Genomic DNA, 20,274 nt, shown 5'->3' with positions numbered 1-20,274 from the left:
CAGAGAAAACTCTGGTACTTTTCTTGGACCTTGAAGGCACCTCAGGGGAAACCCCGGTGACAGAGCTTTTAAAGCCCCTCCCGGACTAGGAAGAAGTCCCCCGGTTGGGGTGCCCTAAAAACTTTAGAACTTACCGGGCGTCTCCTCTTCTGGTTGATCAAACTCTGAAAATGCTGAGGAGGAACACGCTGAAACACCTCCTCCCACCGTTCCAGACGACGAAGTGCCCTGACCGAAAGGGAAATCGCAGTAGAAGCACAAGTCCCACCGGTGGTCCGGACCCAAACACTAAACAAAGAGGATGGAGATCCACGCTAGCGAAACGTCGTTCGCAGGAAGAACAATTAGGAAAATCTAACCGAAACAGCATAGACGGACTACTACGCAACCGCTAAACCGGAGCAGGAGAGAAGGGCACTGGAAGGAAAAAAATCTTCCGAAGATGCAAGTGAGTCCAGTTCCGATCATGTAGAGAAAAGGACTTATGGGCGATGCGCTGGGCGGAGCTAAGGAGGGCGGGTTACGGCCGCATGCCGTACCCCACGTAAAAAGAAGGACACATTTTTGAAAAATGTGATGCTTTTTACAAAGTGCTCCAGTCCCGACCCACAGGACAGAGGAATGTCCCATAAGTATGGAGGAAAGGGGACAGGACGTAGGAGTAATACATTTTTAACCTAATGCACATGTTCAATGCATGTCGCATGATTTATACTCATTTGCGAAAGAGAAAACTAATTTTTACACTTGAAATTGCGTTTACTCTCCAATTAAAAAAAACAGGGGGTAAAATACTCCCACCTCAACATCTTATCTAGAGCACTGCCTGAGGCAGAGAGGAGCCCGAAAGGCAGTACACAAAACTGATAAGGAGCACTGCCAATGACAAACCTCTGGTACTTTCTGTGCTGGTACGTATTGACACATGAAAGTAAGCATCCTGAAGATCGAGCAGCACCATCCAATCCTGGAGCTGAAGGGCCTAGAGGATCTGTGAAAGAGTGAGCATCTTGAATCTGTCTTTCCTGAGGAATTTGTTAAAGTGTCTCAGGTCCAAGATGAGTCACAGTCCTCAGTCTTTCTTGGGAACCAGAAAATAAGTGGAGTACCAACCCCGGCATTGTTGTGCTACAGGTACTCTTTCCCTGGCACCTTTCTCCAACAGGGAATGAATCTCCTGTCTAAGGAGCGGAACCAGTTCCAAAAGAGATTGCTCACTCAGGGGACAATCTGGGAGCCTTCGTAGAAAAGTGAGACAGTACCCTTGGGCCACTGTCTGTAGTGCCCATGCATCTGAAGTAATGCAATGCCTTTCTTGCAGATGCTGGGTCAACCCGCCTCCCATCGGGGTCCTGTGAGCAAAGTGCTCAGAGAGGCTTTGGGGCAGTGGCAGAGGCGAGTGAGGAGGTGGCAGACTGAGCAGTTTTTCCTCCATTGACTCTGGGGGCACGTGAGACTCTCCTTTATCCTTTTTGGGTAGCATTACCTCTTTCCACCCCCCCCTTTGACTAAAAGAGGAGTAGTAAAAAAACGAACAACCTCTCCAAACCTGCGTTGGCGGGTGGTGTTGCAGCTGACGATTGGCCATCCCCAAAAGATTTTGGCACAGCCTTAACAGCTATTTGGTCCAAAAAGGTTGGACCCATCGAATGACATGTCCAGGAGCCTCGATTAAACATTGGGGGCAAAGAGACTTGCGTAACCACACAAATATCCTGATTACCGCACTCAAGCCCATATATCGGGTGACGCAATCTGTTGCATCAAGGCCTGACTGAAGGGGCTGGCTGGAAGTCTCCTTACCAGCCATCTCCCATCTCCCCTTCGGTAATGTTTTCTGCTGCCTGGGAAATGACCATAGTGTGTACGTTTTCACCAGAGCAGAAGATGCATGAATGGCTTCCAATGCCATGCTTCCCACAGAGAATACGCTCTTACCTAGTGCATTTTAATGTCTTATTGTCCATATCTGGAGGAAAGGTTGGCTAAGCTGTGGCATTTGAGGTAGAAGTAGCCACCTGCACCACCAAACTTTCTGGTGAAGGGTACCAGGAAAGGAAGTCTGGGTCAACAGAGGAAGGTTTGTACTTTTTCACCAACCCCTCGTTCACAGCAGGAGTGGTGTCAGGTTTTTGCCAATTTCTTAAACAAGGATTCTTTAGTGCTATGTGGAAGGGCAGCATAGGCTCCTTAGGGGGACCTATATCCAAAATGTCAGTAAGGTCATCCTGGGTAATGTCCTTAGTAGGAAGTCCCCAACCCAAATACTCAATCACCCTACTCATGACCGTTCAATAGGTCGCATTAGGGCGAGTGTGTATGTCTGCTGTGTTGAATTCCATCTCAGGAGAGGTATCCAGAACCCTAGCTTCTTTTAGATATGTGGCTAGGTCTTCAAGACGAGATTTGTCCGAGACCAACTCTTCTGAAACATTGGGAGTCCCCAAACGTTCATAACCGAAGGGTACGTTGTCATCTTCCTTGAAGAAGGATCAAAAGGATCTGAAGAAATAAGATTTTGATTTGGGTTTAAAACTCAAAATTGTGTTGGGAATACTGTGGGTGTGCAGGGAAGGGTGGTGAAGAATGTTGGGAAGTTGATTTTCTTGTTTTTGTAGTTGCAAGCACCTGTAGGGTGCGCGGTGCACGAGAGGGGTTTTATTTATTTTTATTTAAATTTATTATATTTGGTTACATGCCCAAACCCTTGGGTGTCACGGCGTAAGTTGCATATATCTTCTTTATCATGTAAGGGTTACATACAAAATGTTTCCAATTTTACATACATATAGTAGCCACAGTCTACTTTCAAAATTACAAGCATTTAGTAGGCAGAGTGGTATGTACAGCTTGGGTATCATTGTTCTTTGCAGTGAGTAGTCTAGGTTGCTGAGAGGGTGACCCAGTCCGCTGAGGAACTGGTGACAAGTTATTGGAATTTGTTAAATAGCCAAGTTTTGAGTAGCTTTTTGAACTTGGATAAGGAAGCTTCGTTGGACAGGTGGGGGGGGGGTGAATTCCAGATGCGGGGGGGGGGGTGCAATGGGGAAGCTGGTATTGCCTGCTCTTGAGGATGTGAAGGTGAAGCGTGGGATGAGGAGCTGGGTGTTGGCACTCGATCCGAGTAATCTGGGTGAGGTTTTGCGTGTGATGCAGCTATTAAGATAGCATCAAATAGGCAGTTGTGGGTAGCGGTAAGTGTTTTGTGGAGGATTCTTGCATGTACTGGGAGCCAGTGTGCATCTCTTCTGTGTTGTGTGATGTGTTCTCTTCTTTTAATGCCCAGTGCTGCTCGGAGGGCTTTGTTTTGTAGGAGTTGGAGTTTGGCAAGGTTGTTTTTTGTGGTACCTAGTAGTAGGATGTTGCAGTAATCTATTTTAGTTAGGAGGAGGGCTCTAGTAAGGGTTAGGCAGTTGCCTGTAGTGAGGAGGGGCCTGCTTAGGGTAATGAGTTTGGCGGTGTAGGATGTTGAGGAGGCGAGCGCACTGATGTTAGTATTCATGGTGAGCTTGGGGTCGAGGTGTACTCCTAGCGTTTTGACTTTATGGAAGATGGTGATGGGAGTGCCATCGACAAGGATGGAAGTGTAATAAGGGTGGAGTTTGCGGAGTCTGGCCGGGGAACCAATTATGAGGATCTCAGTTTCTTCTCCATTGAAGCAGAGACTGTTATTTGCCATCCAGTTTTGAATATGGGAATAGATAGTGTTGATGGTGGCTGTCTCTTGTTCCAGGTTGCCTGTGATGGGGATGAGGATGTGTGTGTCGTCAGCAAAAATTGTATAAATTACTCCCATGGCATCTAATGCAGCGAAGAGTAATTTGGTGTAGGCATTGTATAGGGTGGAGGAGAGGCAGGAGCCTTGTGGTACCCCTAGTGGTACAGGGATGGGGTCTGCTGCTACTTCTCTTAGGGTGACTCTTGAGGTGAGGTCTGAAGGAAAGATTTTATCCAGTTAGTGGCCTTCTGGGAGAAGTGGAAATTGGTGGTGAGTGTTTGGCATAGTTTGTTGTGGTCAACCAAGTCGAACGCTGCTGAGAGGTCTAGGAGTAATAGGATGCCTAGTTTACCACAATCTCTGATCGCGTCCATCTGTTTTTTTTTTTAATCCAGGAGGGCTGTTTCAGTACTGTGGTTGGGGCGGAAGCCTGATTGTCTTTCCTCTAGTAAGTGGTTTTGTTCGAGGTGTGCTTGTACTTGTGTGTAGGCTATTTTATCGATGATTTTGAGGAGGAATTGCACGGTTGTTATTGGCCTGTAATTGGTGGGGATGGTAGGGTCTAGTGATGGTTTGTTGAGTAGGGGTGTGACCCAGGCTACTTTGATAGATGCCGAGATGCCGGAATGTGGCTGGAGTTGAAGGACTCATTTATGAAGCTGGTGATGGTGGGCGCTAGTATTGTGGCGCAGTTATTAATGACTTTGGCTGGGGTGCTGTCACCTTTACAATTGGAAGGTTTAAGTGAAGCTATAGTTTGGAGGACTTGCTCTGTGGTCACTTCTGTAAAGTGGAATTCTGGTGCATTTGAGATGGTAGTCGCGGTCTGAAGGTGGGGCGGCGTAGGGTTGAGCTGTAGTAATTGTTTTTTGCGCTGCTATTTTATTTTGGAGCATAGACACTTTGGAGGATAGGACATCTTGAATGGTGGTGCACCAGTCTTTGCTCAGGATTACGGTGTTGGTGGGAAGGATGGGGGATTCTAGTTCTTGGATAATGGCGAATAGCTCTTTAGTATTGGAGGTTGCAGCCACTATTCGGTCATTCAAAGACTCTGCTTTGTGGGTGAGTACACCAAGTTTGTAGGATTTAGATAATTTCTGTAATTTGGTTAGCAGTTCTGGGGAGTTGTGCTTTCTAGTTAAGTGTTCTAACGCTCTTTTTTCCTCTTCTGAGTTTTGCGGGGCTAGTAAGAAATAGACGTCACTAGCAATGGGGGAGGATTACCAATGGAGCACATGTACAAGACCCTGCCACTATCGTGACAGCGTGGAGCAATATCATAAGCAGTGGATAGTGGAGACAGGAGGACGGGGGATGCCCTGCCCATTGCCAGGGCAGGGCTCTCACAACAAGAGCATCTTTGAACACATGTCCATATCATTAGTAGCAAAATATAAAGGTAAGCAGCTATAGAAGAGAAAAGAAATTCTCGATCTTTGGCGTATGTTCGAAGACAGAGGATCAAGCAAATGGAGCGGAGGCATAGAGACAGAGATGGGAAGTGCAGAAAGGAAGAAGGAAAAGGTGGGGCGCCAGTGGGGGGCTAGTGGATTATATCCCTTGACAACATATGCTGCAGAAGGATACACTAATCCAAGTTATGTACCTGCTGCAGTAGGGTCCCCTGCAGGGTCAGTAACACCACAGGCTACTGCTCCCCCACCTCTGTACGCCCACCTGCCCGAAGTACCGGAATCAACAGGTTACAGCTCTAGGGAGTTTGAGGATAGGTTGATAGGTATCCTAACGGAACTGAAAAGGTTACAGACATCCCCAACAGGAAGGGATAGAAGTGCATTGAGAGAAGGATCGGGAGAGTGGAAATCAGGGGAAATATTTCTCAAGATGGATACTGAAGGTATAACATGTAGGTGTTGAGAAAGAAAGGAGCCAGGGTGGGTGGATTATCTTGCGAGATGAGAATACAGTGTTGGGAGAAGATGTGGAGGAAGGGGATGTGCCCTGGCCCCGAAATTGATACGAATAATTTAATTATAACCCTCCCACATGTCACAGCAGGGACGAGTAAGTGGATATAAGAGTTTGAAAAACAAACAGTAGAGTACCCCTAGCAATAGGTGATCTGAAGATACTATTGGTTGCCATAATTGTGGATCAGGCTGCGGAGGTGTGGGTTAAGGCTGCATACCTGGGAGTAACCCTGGTGGATAACACACATGATGGAGCATCATTTAATGGATTTAGGGCATTGATGGACGCATTATGAAGGGTCTTCCCGGATATCACCGATTTGCAGTCTCTAATACTATGGGGATGATTAGGACCCAGCTAGATTTATTCTTAAAATGCAAGAGAAAATGGATAGCAGAGACTGGAAGGCCGTGGGGTCAATCGATAGGTGTTTGCCGAAGGAAGTGCCGAAGGCGCTGGATAAGATTGTAGGTATTGAGGCAAAGGGAAGGCTGGAAATTCAGGGTATAATAGTGCATCATTCCAAAAAAGGATTAAGTAGCAGGAGAGGGAAACAGCGCAAAGGCGTTAAGGGGATGAAGTGAAATTGGTGGAGAAAAAAATTGGCAAAGGTTCAGGTGCTCTGCTGGCGCCCATATAGGTGGAAGGAACAGAGAGTACCCAGCAAGTTGTGAGTGTCAGTATTGCAGCGCTCTGGGTGGAAGGAGGACAAGGACAGTGGGGAGGGGGGGGCAACAGTACCCCGGCCCACAGTGGAAACAAGGAGGGCCACAGCAAGGGAGAGGGGGATTGAGGAGCAAGAGGATGAGGGTTTGGACCCAGGGCAGGTGGGTTCAGACAGTCTCAATGTTGGAATTGTTCAAGGTGGGGGCATTTCGCAAGGGAGTGCAGGAGCAAGTCTGCAGTGGGTTATAATTATGGGTTTCAGCAACAGAGCCAGGACCTCCCCCCAAGGACCTCAAGGATTAGAGTACCAAAACCAGGAGTACCCATGGAGGCAATACCAAACTTATAATTAGCAACCCCAAGCACCGGACTCACAAGCGTGGCACCCGCAACAGCAGGGCATTGATTGATTGATATTTTATTTCTATCGCGCTCGTACACAAGTGTTTCAGAGCGCGACAAGGCAAGGGAAGGGAAGGGAACAGGGGAGAACAAAACAGCGATCTTACGAGGTCCAGTGACACTGAGAACACGAAAGTGCATGGGAGAGGGGGAGGGGAAAAGTGCATGGAAGGAGGGAGAAGTGGAAAGTGCGAAGCAGAGGAGAAACAGATAAATAACAATAAATACATAATAAAGGCAACAAACAGTGGTAATGCAGCCAGCAATTTGCAAGTGCTAGGTTTAAGGCAGCAGACAGGGTAGGTCTGATAAGTGCAGGAAGAAAAAGGGGGGGCTGTATGTGTACAGATACAGACCCCAGTGCAAGGGGTGGCCCGGAGGCAGTGCGGGAGGGTGGCAGGGTGAGCAGGTACCTGGGCCCGAAGGACAGAGGGTGGCCAGGTGCACAGTGCCAATAGAGAACAGATCAGCAGGGGGGAGGGGGAGCGAAGGTAGAAGAAAAGAGGAAGGTCTTGAGGTGCTTCCGGAACCGGAGATGGTTCTCCTCAAGTTTTAGAGGGGCAGGGAGGCTGTTCCAGAGGGAGGCCCCAGCCGAAGACACATCTACCCCAAGCTTGTTTCTTTGAAAGACGACTAACCCTGAGGGAGTTGGAGGTAGAGGAGCGAAGAGCTCGAGAGGGGAGGCATTTGCGCAGGGATAGCTGAAGGTATTTTGGACCCAGGCCCCAGAAAGCCTTGTGGACAATGCAGAGGGTTTTGAATTTAATCCTTGCATCCACTGGGAGCCAGTGGAGAGATTTCAGAGCTGGAGAGATACGATCCCAGGGCTTGAGGCCAAGGACAAGTCTCGCAGTCCTGTTCTGGATTAGTTGCAGAGGGTGGAGTGTAGAGGCAGGTAGATTTAGAAAGAGGCTTTTACAATAGTCCAAGCTAGAGAGAACCAGAGCTTGGGATACCATGAGCTTCTGGGGGAAGGAGAGGAAAGGCAGAGTACCTCTGAGGAGGTGCAGTCGGAAATTTGACTTTTTAGAGATCGCAGATGTGGGCAGAGAAGGAAAGGGTGGAGTCAAAGATGACCCAGAGGTGCTTAGCCTCGCAGGTGGGTGTAGGAGGAGGAGGACCAAGGGAGGCCGGCCAGAGAGTGAGGGGAAAGGATGGTGAAGGTATGCCAATGAGGAGGATCTCCGTCTTGCTGGCATTCAAACAAAGATCATTGGCGGAACACCAATCTTGAATGGCAGTTAGGCAATCAGAGATGGGAGAGGAGGTGACAGGGGGCAGCCTGAAAATGAGTTGAGTGTCGTCAGTGTAGCACTGGAAATATGAGCAGAAAGTGGCAATGCAGTGGGCGGGAGTTGCCAGGTATTGGTTGAAAAGCCAGGGCGAGAGGTTAGACCCCTGGGGAACACCACAGGTAGAGAGGAAGATAGATGAAAGGAAGGACCCATGTTGGACCTGTGACAGTCGATCTGAGAGGAAAGAGGTCAGCCAGGCCAGAGCCTGATCAGTGATGCCCAGGTTTTCACAGAGACGGTTGAGCAGGATGGTATGGTTGACCATGTCAACAGGGTTGCCCTGGTCAATAGGGTGCCAGGTGGAGCTGCCGCTCTCTTTGAGGGAGCAGCAGTGGTAGGAGGTAGCCCGTTTTCGTTCCCTGGAGCGAACACATATCCTGATTAGGGCAGCCTACGGAGAGCCCTTGCGTGCCCAGTCTTGTTGACGACTACCCATCCTGAAGAGGAACCGTTGGTGGGGCAAAGATAGGAAACAAGCAATTCATATTCATGGTGCACTCAGTCCAACTAAATCATGTATCATGGAAGGAAACTTTCCACTACCAGGAAAATATCTTGACACGCAGGGATTCTCGGGGGCTATTTCCATGGTAGACTGAGGAGTTGATGTAAAGGTGGGAGGGAAGGCAGTGCGGGTGCCCTTACAATATTCCGAGAGCTCTATCGTCAATTTACTGGGGAGGGACATGCTCAGTAAGTTAAACATGACTATATCCTTCACAGATTATGGAGTAGTCTGTTCCATGCCTGGGTTGTGTGCTGTACGGGGGATGTTGATAATCCACACAATGACGATGGAGGTGGTAGTTGGTGGGACAGGTTTATCTATGGTATTATGGTACTTGTGAAAGCGGAGCCCCAGATTGACAAACAATGCTGGGGAGTATCCACCGATTTTATTTTTCCGACTAGCTGCGTCGCCCGAGATGGTGGCAGGAATATTATCGATGGACCTACAGGGGTTGTTGGTTTCGGACAGAAGGATTATCCTATTAGGAATGGACAGGGATGGGTGTGAGTGGAGCACAGTGCTCTATGTAGACCCAACAGTGCAGTTAAAGGAGGTGACAGATGACGAGCTGTTAGAGAATAACGACAAAAAGGGGAACATAATACTGGAGATTTGCACCCCATGTGACAAAGATAAAGTACCGAAGAGTGCAGTGTCCTAAAGGCAACAGTAACTCCATCCCCATTTTCCGATGAAGATTTACAGCATGTGCCCTTGCAGCTGTGGACTACAAATCCACATGATGTACAGTTATTGAAAGATGTTGCACCTGTGCGTATAAGCCTGAAGCCAGGTGCAGTGCTTTCCAGGGTAAGACAATATCCACTGTCAAGAGAGGAGGAGGAGGAGGAGGAGGAGGAGGGCATTAGAAAAACAGAGGCCCTACTGGAACAGTGGATTAACGTGTCATTTACGTCCCCGTGCAACAAAGCAATATATCCTCAACAGGGGGCAACTGGAGAAGGATCCAAGACTTTGCCCCCTAAAATGATGTGGTACAGAAAGTTTCCAGTAGTTCCGAATCCTGCGAGAATCTTATGTAGCATCCCCAAAAAAGCCACATATTTCACTCGAACGGATCTGAAAAATACATTCTTCTCGATTCCACTCTATTCAGAGTCGAGGTATCTCACTGTATTTACGTAGGGCCAAATGCAGTTCTAGCACACTAGATTACCTCAGGGGTACTGTGAGAGCCTGAGTAATGTAACAGAATAATGCATGCTAATCTTGGAAGCATTCTGGTGCCTAGCACAACTATCCAGTACTTGAACGATCTGCTAATGTGTAGTGACAGTGACCATCAGTGCCAAAGGGACTCCATTACACTCCTACAATTGCTGGCCTGTAAGGGGTACAAGGTTGACAAGGCTAAATTACAACATTACCAGCAGGAAGTAATCTATTTGGGGCAGTTCATATCGGTGAATGGGAAGAGTATACTACCCGACAGGGCAGCGTAAGTATGCGCCACCCCCAGACCCGCAGATGGCGAAGTTTCTGGGCCTGTGTAACTACTGCAGGGCCTGGATTCTAGATTACGCAGCATAAACAAGGCCACTTTTACAGACCCTGAGGGAAGCACAGAAAACAGAGAACCACAAGTTACAGTGGACGGCAGAAATGATCAAACAGTTTGATGAATTAAAAGAAGTCATTAGTTCGTCACCCATACTGGTCACCCCGGATTACACAGGAATTCTATTTGTTTTCGCATTCTGATGGTCAGTTTATGACAGCAGTCTTTACGCATAAAAGCACAATGGGCCACAAACCATTGGCCTATTATAGTGGCACTCTGAATGTAGTGATGCAAGGGCAGTTCAAATGTGAACAAGCATTAGCAGCTGCTGCCTTTGACAGAGAAACGTTCTTCGGTCATAATGGGGTGTTCAGTAACATTGTATTTGGAACATTCTTTGTTTGCCATTCTAGAAAGTGCAAAATCTACCCCGACTACGCAAAGGTTGTCGGCATAGGAGATTATCATCTCTAAACCCCATATTTATGTGGTTAGGTGTAAGACGGTGAATCCTGCCACCTTTTTAACAGACAAGACTACTACATAGGACCTGATGGCGCATGACTGTACAACATGAGGGGGAAGAGGATGACACTCCTAAAGCAAGGGATTGTGCATTGGTAGAAAGTGAGGTACTTTTCACTGACGGGTCATCCACAATTTGTCTGGAAGATGGGCAGGGACGAACAAGGGCAGCAGTGGTATGACTTGAGGAAGGGGAGTAGAAGGTGGTGGTCATGAAAAGGTTGCTCACGCATTATTCTGCACAGGTGGCAGAACGTGTGGTCCTCAAGTGCTGAGAGCATCCAAGGGCGTCATGTCACAATATATTTGGATTTGGCGTATGTTACAACAATGGTACACGCCTATCTGTCCCGTTGGAAGAGGAGGGGGTTTCGGAGGGTGGATGGATCACCAGTCCAGCATGCAGTGCTGTTAGAGATGCTGATAGAAGCGTTATCGCAGCCATCTGTTGTGGCGGTTGTCAAGTGCGCCGCCCATACTCATGGGACAGAAAATCTCGGGGGGGGACGCAGCTGCCGATGTGGCAGCCAAAATGGCAGCGTATCTGTCAAATGCAATATCCACGGAGTAGGTTGTGACTACCCCACCAACAGAGGAGCATCCAGTGCATTACACAGCATTGTCCATCTCCCAGATTATCGAATTACTAGGAAGGGCATCTGAGAGGGGAAAAGGAGTTGTGGTTACGGAGAGGATGTAAGCAGTCTCCGACAGATCTGTTATGAGGGTAGGAGAGCTCTGGGAAGACAGTAATGCCCCAGGAGCTGCTAGCAGTAGCGTTTGACCAATTCCACTACCCGTCTCACAGTTCGAAACAACACATAGCCGCAGCGATGCGGGAGGATTGATTTATACCAAACCTCCAGGAAAGCATCACAGAAATGGTCATACATTGCATCTTGTCAAAGTTTTAGTACAGGGATGACACTATGAACGTTACGGGGCAATTTGCCATGCCCTACTGGGCCGTTCTGTGAATTACACTTAGACTACGACGATGTGGGTGAGCATTGTAATGGGTCTAAGAACCTCATTGTGGTAGTCTGTCCCTTCTCCAGGTTGGTGGAAGCAGGGTCATATGCGCCCCGGATACCAAGTGTGCTGTAAGGTTTCTACTGCAGGAAGTTTTCCCACGCTGGGGTGTTTGCGAGGTAATGGCACACATTTCTTCAATGCATTATTCCAACACGTTGCAGCACTACTTGGCATCAAGCATCGGATGTGTTCGATTTATCATTCACAGGCCAATGGCATTGTAGAGAGAATAAACAGCCCCCTTAAGAGCAAGTTATCCAAATTGTACACCACCAAGAAAAACTGGGTGTACTGTCTCTGCCCCTGGCCCTTTTTAGATTACGTACACAGCCAAGTAAAGACCATCATCTGTCATCTCACGAGGTGGTTACTGGCCGAACTCCCCATCTGCTTTAACCAAACACCACCATTCCCACAATCCCCACTATTAATTTCACAACAATAACCCAGGTCCTTCCCTCGACAAAACGTCAAACTATTATTTTACAGACGTTTCCCATTCATTTCACAAACCCTATAAAGCTCACCCTTCCGAGTTTACCCACCCCCCAGGGCGAGGGTTAACAAACTAGGAGGTAGAAAGAATACCCAGGGGAATAGGAGGTATAAAATTGCTAATGAAAGCCTGCGAGCATGTCCCAGTTTTGAAGCAAGACAGATTAACACCAGAACCTCATACCCGACATGTCCCAACACAAGGGGCAGGCAAAGTCAGGCAATTGCCGACAACTACACACACACCTGACTGCCCTTTCTCATCACAACAGGGATAAAAGGCGGAGCACAAGAGCACACTTTGAGCAAGGCCGAATGGACGAGAAAGCAGCTATTCTGGGACGGCAGCTCAAACGAAGGAGAAAGGCAGTGGAAACGGAAAGGACGACAAAGATGGAATTGCCCTTGCCTTTTTCAACAGAGCCGCGAAGCCTTCGATAAAAGAACAGTAAGACCGGGAATTGCAGCTGGTAATTGGTGTGACAGATTTCAACGATACACAGGGCCCTTCAGCACCGACAGCCAGGGCAGGGAAAAGAGCTTGCCGCTGTGGTACTGTTCTCGACTCCAGCAGAAGAAAAGCCAAAGAGTTCTGCACAGCCGGCGAGTTGGAGGAAACAGTGGACCGGACTGTGTTAAACTAAAAGTTGCAGTGGCAACACTGGCGCAGAAGATGACAAGATCACACACCAAGGTCTTTTGTGAGCAACCGAGGTATCAGGATTAGTGTTCCGGAGCCGTGTCAACGCTCATTCAAAAGACTAACAAATGCCCAGCTCTAGAACAAGGACAATATGTTGAAGTGAGAAAAAACCACAAAAACCAAGAGGGCTCTAGGGGAGGCCGGCGTTAGAAGTCATAAACAAGGGTCAAACCAAACCGCTTGTACAGTCGAAAGTCTGACACATTGTGAAAATGAAGTGTACTGTGTTACTGAGGGGAACGCCATGAAAATTGTGACAGCGTGAAACCTGCACTTGCCAAAGAATCATGGAGTGACCCAGCAAGACCTAAACGCCCTTTGGAAGTCTCTGTGTGAAGTGGCAAATGCTTTGGGAGGGAGGCAGGTGAAGGGAGGTCTGAGCTCGAACGAGGGGGACCTAAGTAAAGTGGAGAAGGTAACCCGGAGGATTGTTTTAAAAGACATTAAGATTCCGGAATATTACAAGATGATGCTGTGAATTGAAAAGCTAAGTGAACTGCATTGTGATGACAAACGTGAACCTGGCTGAGGGATGTCCACAGTGAGTTATTGGCCTGAGCACGATTGAGGGAGGCTGATGTTGTAAAGGGGATCAGAGTCCAGCTGAGGGGATCCTCGGGTGAAGAGTAATCACCCAACGTGAAGATTAGTAGAAGGACCTTTTGTTTGTTCTTTGTGATACATAAGGCCCTCTGAAGCAAGAGGCTTTGCATAAAAGAGACTTGGGCACAGAAGGCCCTGATATTGTAAAACGGAACTGTAAACTCGGGCTAGAGAAGCCCAGAACTGTGCTGTGCTCGAGAGTCCCGCCTTGTCCCGTGCTTCAAATGTGGGGAAGGGAGACCCCAGCCATAACATCCCGACTTATCATTTTGAGAACACTTCTTTCTTTGTGAACATTATCCCACACTATTTATGTAGCATAGCGGTAAGGATTGGCAATAGGTTTTTCTTAGAATAGGCCCTTTGTATTTGACTAGACTCTACCAGGGCTGTATTATAATTTGATGGTCGTAGCTTTCTCCCATCTTCGATTTAGGTTTAGATTAGGCGTTTATCACACCCATTTTCACAGTTTAATAAACACCCTTGAACTGTGATAACTTGAGTGTCTTGCTTTGATACCATGCCTTCCTTACATATGTCTGAAGAAGGCAGAAATAGGTTTACAACAAGCAGGGGATTGTCGACCACTATGAAATGGTATAATGATATGTCTGACAGTACTGCTAAAGCGGCCATCTTTGAGAAGGTCTATAGAAAAATGAAGAGAGGAGTACGACAAAAGTAGGATACGTATCAAGGGTTGGGTTTTGATGTGATTGAGGATATTCATCACCCTGAGTTCCCCAATTCATGGTACTCTGATCTGAGTGGTGTGGGAAGAAATGCTGTTAATGGGAGCGGTTATGTGTGTTCACTCATTTCACACGCGCCAGGGGCTTCAAAAAGGTGTCCGTGCCACAAGCAGTCCCAATTATAGAGGAATAAAATGCCTGGCTCATCTTGCGCTATGCAGAATGAAAAGAACGGTCCAGGCACACACTGTGGAACTGCAAATGATGGGCCCAGATTTTGTGAAATGCACCAAAGATCTAAGGGTGATCAAGTGTGTGGAGTTGCCTTATCTGATGGTGATGGACGGAAGTATATCAATAATAATTGGCAGGACAGCATACTAACCTAGTATTAGGTAGTGTAAGTATACTTGGAGGCATATTGAACAAATCAGCCAACTAAGCATTCTCCCCCTGCCCCCAATTGCCTCCATCACCCCCACACCCGCCTCCCATGGCCAACCACTTACAACACGTGCTTTTTGTACTTAATCTTCCCTTTGATCCGGAAATAGCTGTTCATTACCCAACTCAATGATATTTCTTTTGACTAGAGGAGGATGATTGAGTGGAAATACCATGGTTCAAAACGATCTTCAGGTTACGCAAAGATCACTGCAGTAACACATCAATATACAGAGTTGCTTTATGGTGCATCCAGATATGCATATCCTGATGTTCAGTGCCTAGGCAAAACACTACTTCTGGATAGTTCTATACGATCGAAACACAGGCTGGACCACTTTACAGTCCACATGTACAGATCTCTCGACCCAAGTGCAACCATATATTACTGTGCAATTTGGAATCCATAAAATCAACTGGATGCTGGACTACTCGACAGGCTGCTAGAAAGCAGGGAAGCTGACCGCAAGGAGTAACACTGCGGGAATGCAGGGAGCCAACTGAGGGCTTGTCACTGTTCGCAGTTGTTTGAAGGCAGTCTTTGCCTTATCGGAACCTGAAGACCCAAAGCAGAAGAGCCCAGTCGAGACTGCAGGATTGCCAGAAGACAGTAGAGGGCTTACCAGAGCTTGCAGGTGTTTGGCAGCAGACTTTGCCTTACCAGAGCCTGAAGCTATGAAGCAGAAGAGCCCAGCGGGTACCGCGGGACATTCAGAAGCCAAGAAGCGAATACGGCAGCCAAAGAGGAGACGCTGAACAAGTGCTGCCAGCCGACCATGGAGAAGGAGAATATGCCAGCCAAAGCTGGTGAGTCCACCTAAGTGAAGCGGGGGACACCTGCAGATTTAGTTTGTCTCTTCCTAGATGGCGGAGGCGCTTGGGGTGTGCGTACGACTGGCACAAGGGGTGGATACAAAGGGGTAACCACATCAGAGTTTGTGGGAGCGTTTGGGGCAATACTCAAAAGGGGTGGGGGCAGGTCCCCCCCCCTCCCAAGACATGACATTGCATGTTCCCACCCATGTTCATTGGCTAATGCGGAAAATTGCTGCCAGAAGGCCTGGTCAGTCATGCCTCAAGGGGCTGAGGGGTTTGTGGAAACTTCCTCCATTCTGTGCTCGACCTGCGTCTCTTCGACGAGTGGGACGTCATCAACCTGGGACATAACGAATTAGGCACTGCATCCAGACCACAGGGAAAATACCTGTGATGGGTAAGGATCAATCCACCAAGGGTTTGCCGTCTGTAGGCTGGAAGAGGGTGCAGTGCCTCTTTCTATGTCGAGCGGGCAGGAAAACACCCCTACAAATTCCTGCGCTACATGCTTTTCAATACTGCCCATCACCACCACCGCCCCTGCACGCACACCGATTTCAACCCCTCCCTTCATGGTTTAACGACTGGCCCTACTGTCAGTGGCGCGACATGGTTCCCTCCTTCCCCACACCCTGCCGCAGTACGCCCTGCCATGGCTGGCTTTCTCATGGAAGTGGGTGACGCCACTAAGGGCAGCGTCCACCAATACCTCCCCTCCCACTTGGGCTGGTCGGCATGGGCACTGGCCTTACAGTTGTGGTGGCACCGGCCTGCGCACCAAAGGTGCAGAGTTTATCTGACGGCTAGATGACCGTACATATTTCGAAACTTGCAGTCGATTTTTCCTTTGCAATTCTTTCTGCAATTGTAGAGGCACTCTTCAGTATTCTCAACAATCACTCAACCCTGAGACTTGTTGCCGACCAATTATGGTAGGAGGAGTAGCAATCTCCCTTGTTGAGCTGTGCAAGCCACTGAATGGCTCTTGTCGAAGAGAACAATTACGATTTCCTACATCCGGTAAATTAACTGTTGTATTGTTGTGGCAGTGCTGACAATCAGCAGTATTCATTGCACGCAGTGTTTAATGTCACTGTCTTTTACGACTATTTGTTAGCTCATTACTTTGACTTCAAGGGACAATGCTCTCTGTATTTGACGGCCTTAGCTGGAGCGTGGTTGACTACGCATGCTCTTACTGAAAGCTCTCTACAGGTAAAATCACTTATCTAAATGGAACGTCAACATTATTTTCCGCTTGAGCAGGGTTGCTTGTAATTTAGAAAGTTTTACCATTATGCATTATATTTTGCAATGCTGCCTGATTGATTTGAATTGTGCATGTTATTTTTTCATTGTCCCAATAAGAGGGGGCTCCCCATTGTGGCACAGACCAGGATACGTACCTTAGATCGTCGTTGGCCCCATTACTTCTGAGTTTGTGCGGTCTTGATCAGCTTTTTTTTAAAATAAATGTTTGTATTCAAAGCAAAAAAAATCACTCTTGCAGATCTGATACCCATTATAGATTCTATTTTATTTTGTCTACCAGCATTCATGGACCCATGCGCCCCATCCGAAAATGCACATACTATTAACTCTTTCCAAGCGTGATGCTGCAGCTGAATGGTTCCCCATTTGTGGGCGTAGAGGTTTTTGAACGGGTCTGATTGATTGCCTGCCTAACCATTGATGCCTATAGCTAGTGAATGGACTGTCTGAAATCATACATCTAATTAAAACAGAACAAAGGTCATGTAGTTCAGAACCTCTGATACGCAAAAAAAAAAGGCCTGCCTCTCTTAGGATTTAAAGGTACAAAGGTGGTTCTTGGCCACCTATTTGACAGACAACATTGCTTTGTAGTATGTGGTCTCCAATGTGATCTACTTCCATGGCCCCTCTGTCTTCAGTGTTAAAAATACTTGAAAATATAATTGCAAAGCCAGAATTTTAAGCATGCATTAAGTGAAGTTGAGGCCTAATGTGTTCGTTTTTTTGTTATTTTGACACTACTGAGGGTGGCAGCTGGGAAAGGTTAATATCTTACCCCTTCCCATTATGCCTGCCTGAGAAATTGCAGTAAGGCTGTGTCTCACACTATACCTCAAAAACACTATGCCTGGGAGAAGGTTTGTTTTCCCTAGACACTTCCAAAACGCCTTTTGGGATACTGAACTTGAGGAAGGCAGTGGCAAGCCTATCCCATCAAACTTGCTCATTGAACTCTAAAAATGCAATTATCATTCCCAACTTTATCGTTAAGTGACGGCCCAGTGCGGAGAAAGAGGGCAGGGGTTAGCCCACTATTTGTTTTTTCCACACACACATACTCCCATGGGCATGAAGACAGGTCAGGATTGTACAGGGGCATAGGACCAATCCCCAACAAGGAGAGAATATAAGCGGGGGGGGGGAGACAGGAAGCTGGAGATTGCTCAGGAGAGGTCAACGCAGAAGGAGAGCCAAGAGACCAGCAGGCGGAATGAGGAAGTGGTGCAGTATGGAGGCCTTTGGTGAAGTGTTGGTTTAGTTAGTGCAAGGGTACGGCTGTGGGAGTTAGCATGTATGTGAAGTGAATGAAGTAGTCTAGGTAGTGTAAGGAGTGTTTGTGAAGCGACTGAGTGAAAGAAAGTTGTGTTGCAGAGAGTGGTAGGAGTAGTAATAGTGGGAGGAGGAATAGTGACGTGTGGGAAGAGTAACCTCAAACTGAGCCCCCACCCCCACACCAGCTGTCAGTGCTGCAACCCCCACCATCCACCAGGCTTTGGTTCACAAATTGTATAAGTGCGCTATGGTGTGGAGGCTTTGTGGAGTGATAGGCAAGTGTGCGTGTTGACTAACATTAGGCATGTGTTATCACCTAGTAGGGGGAACGTGCTGCAGACCAATCTGGTGTATCATAAGGCCACCATCTGGGATCCAGTCCCCCGGTCACAACTAAGTATTGTGTCTACGGACAGCAGTCTCCTGTTGCAAGACTGCTGTGATGGTCATTAGAAAGGCAAACTACATCATGGTCTGCAAGGTGCAAGGATAAGATGCCTAGGCACAGCCAAGTAGGCATACTCGACAGAGGTTATGGAAGACAGGAGGGGAATCCTCTATTACCTAGCCCTGGATCCTTTTATCACCGGATGGGTGGTGGTCCCCTGGATCCCATCGTCATCCCAGTCCTACCCACTAGCCGCAAGCCTAGAACTTCATCACTGCAAGTAAAATATTCTTTAATAGGTATGCTTGTTCCACTGCAGTGTACTTCATGGCAAGATACCATTCTTGGCAAGATACCAAGAGAAGCAGAGGTCAAGCTCAGAGGTCCATACGTGTCACACCGATTTTAGTACTACTAATGTTGAGTATTATTTTACAGGCTTCACTGTTACCCTTTGGTGGATAAGGGACAGCATTAATCAAAATTCAAGATCCAGATGGGGAAGAACAAGTTACTTTCTGACCTGGTAACGTTATTCCGATGGGATGTTCCTCCGACGTATTCCACATCTTCGACAGTAATTACCACAGCTGTGCTGCTTCGGAACACTTTTCGGCGTTGGCGTCCTTACGCTGTCCCTCAAGGACCTCCGTCGACGTCACCGGATGTTATATCTAGGACGCACAACGCCCGTAGCCTCAGTTGTAGTTTTTTTCCCCAGAACGTGTGGCACCAATCACCTGCCAGTATGACTGCAGAAAGCCTTGCGGAAACGTAAGCTGCAATCGCATATGAAATTCTGTAGAGGGGCAGGCTGGGAGGGTTCGATGTGGAATACGTTGGAACATCCCCATCGAAAGAACGTTACCAGGTAAGAAAGTAACCTGTTCTTCAAGGGGATTGTGTCCTCCGGCATATTCCACATCTTTGACAGACTCCCAAAGCAGTACCAACATTTGGAGGTGGGAAAAGAATTTAAAATTTCATCAATTTAGAATACCCAATCAAATTGCTGAATATAGGACTGCCTTACCAAAGGCCAAATCTTGTCCATGGATAGAGTCCAGGGAATAGTGTCTCACAAAAGTATGGACAGAGGACCATGTGGCTGCTTCACCAATTTTACGAATGGGAACACCCCTCTGCAGAGCAGTGGAGGCAGCCACACCCCTAGTAGAATGAGCCCGTAAGCCTACTGGAGGGTCCTTACCCGCCAAACGGTAACATTCAGAGATCGTCAAAATGATCCATCTGGACAAGGTCTGCTTGTAAACAGCTTGACCCAAAAGCCTTCCAGCGTATCCAACAAAGAGCTGATCGGCCCCTCTGACCCAGGACATCCATGAGAGATAGAAACTTAAAGCTCTCCTAGGATCCAACCTATGGAGCCTCTCTTCCTTACCAGGATGCGGAGGAGGATAAAACGCCGGAAGAATGACCTGGCTCAAGTGAAATTCCGACACAACCTTCGGAAGAAAAGAAGGATGAACCCTAAGGACAACCCTGTCCTTATGGAACACTGTGTAAGGTGGCTTGACGGAAAGTGACTGCAACTCATTCACTCTTTGTGCGGAAGTAACCGCAACTAAAAATGCAGTCTTAAAAACCAACAGTCTCAGCGGGCAAGAATGCAAGGGCTCAAACGGAGCTCCCATTAAGAACTTTAGAACCAAATTCAAATCCCATCGTGGCACCTGGAAAGGCGATGGTGGAAACACATTATTTAGCTCTTTAAGAAACTGAGAATTCAAAAGGAATCTTAAAATAAGAACACTCCTCAGACTGGCGCTTAAATATTGACAGCGCTGCCAGGTAACCCTTAATGGTACCCACTTGCAGGCCCTTGTGGGATAACGAAAGCAAAAAAGACAGAACCAAAGGAATGGAACATTGGAAAGGATCCACATTCTGTGCCCTGCACCAGTCGCATAACTTTCTCCAACGGCAACAATACAGGGATTTTGTTGCGGGCCT

The 20,274-nt window shown here is 47.6% G+C and overlaps 1 protein-coding gene across 1 annotated transcript in view; it reads right to left on the bottom strand.

The window, feature by feature from the left end:
- The window catches only part of SNX3 (sorting nexin 3), a 322,699-nt gene that overhangs the window by 186,843 nt on the left and 115,582 nt on the right, over positions 1-20,274 (bottom strand). The window lies entirely within an intron of this gene.

Source organism: Ambystoma mexicanum, chromosome 4p (genome assembly GCF_040938575.1).
Source record: "Ambystoma mexicanum isolate Mex_15411 chromosome 4p, UKY_AmexF1_1, whole genome shotgun sequence".
Classification (NCBI taxonomy): Eukaryota; Metazoa; Chordata; class Amphibia; order Caudata; family Ambystomatidae; genus Ambystoma; species Ambystoma mexicanum.
The sequence above is the reverse complement of the archived record's forward strand: the minus strand, read 5'-3'. Positions and strand labels throughout refer to the sequence as shown.